This window comes from Myotis davidii, unplaced genomic scaffold (genome assembly GCF_000327345.1).
Source record: "Myotis davidii unplaced genomic scaffold, ASM32734v1 scaffold456, whole genome shotgun sequence".
Lineage (NCBI taxonomy): Eukaryota > Metazoa > Chordata > Mammalia > Chiroptera > Vespertilionidae > Myotis > Myotis davidii.
The window spans coordinates 470,346-473,305 of record NW_006287375.1 but is presented as its reverse complement, the minus strand read 5'-3'; positions in this window follow the sequence as shown (position 1 = coordinate 473,305).

The following is a 2,960-nucleotide window of genomic DNA, read 5'->3' as shown; positions in this document are numbered from 1 at the left end:
ATGGTCAAGAATGTCTGGGGGACAAGAATGAGACTGGAAGGCCCAGGTCAGGTGGCAGGGCAGCTTCACAGCCGTCCTCCTTCCCCCCTGTCATTATGTTCCAGGTGCTTTCTATAAATATTTATCTTGCTCTTCGCAACTGCTCTCTGCATTTTACAGAAGACACTGAAGTTCTGAGGGGGAAATCATTTGCCCAGGGGCACACAGCTGGTAAGAGGCCGAGCCCTGCCTGGAATCTGGGCCTGCCTCCAAGCTTACTGCAGCCAGATCAATTTCCTAGAAGCAAACCCTGCTGAAAGCCAGTTCCTCCCACCCCCCAGCTGCCTGAAGCCTCCAACACAGCCCAGACTCCACGGTGGGAAAGTTCCCCCACCTTCCCTCAAACCACTGGCAGACTCCCTGCTTCTGGAGACTGCCTTGTGTCTAACAATGACAGGCTCACCCCCTATTGTCCTGCTATTCTTGTACCTCCAAGGGCGCTCAGCTGAGAGGTCTCCCGGCCTTTTGGGATCTCAGTGTCCTGACCTCCGCCCACTGCAGCACCCATCACCCTGTGTTGTAACTGTTGGCTTGCCTGTGCTTCCTTCTTCCCATCCCCACCCGGCGCTTCCTAAGGACAGGCGCCGTGTGTACACATCTCTGGACCCCCAAACCCAGCATGGAATCGATGTTAAGGAAATAGTTGAATGGCGAGGTAAGGAGCCAACTTGTAAGGAGTAGAGGGAGGCGAAGGAAGAGGGCTCCCCCGCTTCTGTTCCCTCTTCTTTCCTCCCTAGCAGTCTTTTCTGGGGCACACTGGGTGAGGCAGTTGCCACCATGGACACTGACCAAGTTACTCATGCTTTATGAGGAACCCGAAAAGCAGGCAAGCACAGCTTGGAGCAGAACTGGCCAGAAATCTATACCTCCCAGTGCTGGCATAGGGGGTGGGGGTGGGCGGTTGGGTGGGTATGCTTTGGTCAGGGGTAAAAGCAGCTTTGAGTAGGGAAACTGGGGCTCCTTATGGGCTATGGACTTGGCGGGAGGGCTTGCCTTCCCTGAGCTGCTTGGTGGGGAGTGCAGAAGAGGGGGTAGGAACTGGAAAGGCAAGCTCATCTGAGCCTCCTAGACACTATTTGGAGCTCCGGCTCACTCTCCCACGCCCCCTCCCTGAGACCCCAGGTGCTAAGAATGCCGGTCTCAGGGTCTCAGGGTCGGGAGGGAGATTAGTGGTGGGAGGATATGCTATTTCCTACCAGGGAGAGGCAATACCTGCCATAATCCCAGGAGGGGCTCTCAGCTGACATCTTGGGACCAGACCATCTTGATGTCACCCCCCTGCAGGCATCGTGATGCCCATTCAGGCCAGCCCTGCGGGCTGGGCCTCACACTCAGGAGTGGGGACCTCTTCTGCAAAGGGTTTCCACTCTCTGGACTTCAGGAAGACAAGAAGCTTCTCTGAGCAGCAGCCCTGCCCTGGGAGGACAGTCGCCTCCTCTAGGAAACCCATCCTCGCTGCCCAGACACTAGCCCTCTCTCTTCCTACCCTTTCGGGCCCAGCTCGGGAGCACCCTGGCTCATGCCACCCCTGCCTGCCCATGTTGGCTTGCTGAATCTACAGGCATGGTGACTGTTCAAATACAAAGATGTTTCCTCAACAAAGGCCTTGAAAATTCTTATTTGTGAATCACTTTGTTGACAAAGAAAACTCTGAGTTCACTAAATAAAAAGCTTGAATGGGTAATAGAAATGTGGGTACAGATCTATTTTCTTATTGCTCTTAACTTGTCTCAAGGATGCTTTTGCAGTGGTGGCCCCACAGGCTGATACCCATACAGGACGCTCACACCTTTGCAGAACCCTCTATGCCAGGAGGGTCCAGCTCCTTTTGTGTGTTTTGGGGCCTCCGCACAAAGAGTAAGGAGTTCTCACACGTGTCTGGCTGCAGGGAGCCTCTTGCAGTCCCTGTGGCTGGAGGTGGCCCAGCCCAGGAGCCCCAGCATCAGTGTGAGTGTGAGTTGTGGGCTGGGCTGCAGAGCCAGTGCCTGCAGCGAAGTCCAGGAGCTGTAGCTCAAAGGGTACCCGACAACGCTCCAAGCCTCGCCCGAGCAGGGGAGCCGCATGGACTCCCCGCTACAAAACCCCCAGACTGGGGTCCTGTGGCCGATGGAGGAGGCATTTGCAATGTACTTATCACCTAAACAAATGAGCAAGAGAGGAAGGAGAGAAAGACACTTCAGCATGCAGAGCTGGGTGCCTAGAAGACGCAGGTGCCAACTCAGAAAGGAGAAGGCTGAGATGGGGGTGACCAAGGGGTCCAGTGCTCATTCGGTTTGAGGCCTGTGGGTTTTAAGGTGTTTGTGGCCAGTCTGGCAGTTGAGAAGCTGGGATATGGGTCAGGACCTCAGCGGAGCAGTTGGGCCAGGCCAGCAGGCTGACCCAGGTTTTTAGTTAGAGGTTGTTGGGGAAATAAACGAAGACAGCTTCCAGGGGGTAAAACCATACCAAGCCAATGGGAGCAGATCCAGATCAGGTGACCAGAAAGGCGGACAGGCTCACATGACCAACAATGGTCAGGATTACGTGGTACCTCTCTCAAAGATCACCTCACCTCGGACCTGGGAGAGGTCTTCCCCCGGTACTGGGCTCACGGAGTGTCACCGAGGGGACACTCCTGCAAGGCAGTCTCCCTGCCAGGCTGAGTTTCTGGGTCCCAGGCATGGTCTTGCATTCAAGCACCCCAGAGTAGGTCTGGCCTGGCAGTCATTCTGGGAAGTCCCAGGGCTCTCCCGGTCCCCAGCGCCCCTCCCCCCTTCTCCCCGAGACTCGCCCCGCGCGGTGCAGGAAATGCGGGATGCTGCGGACCCCTGGAGGAGGCGGCGGCGGTGTGGTCGGATCACATACCTGAGTCTTCAAGCTCTGAGAGTCCAGACACGCGAGAGAGGAGAGGCACTGGCCTGGGACCGCAGGGGGCGGCAGAG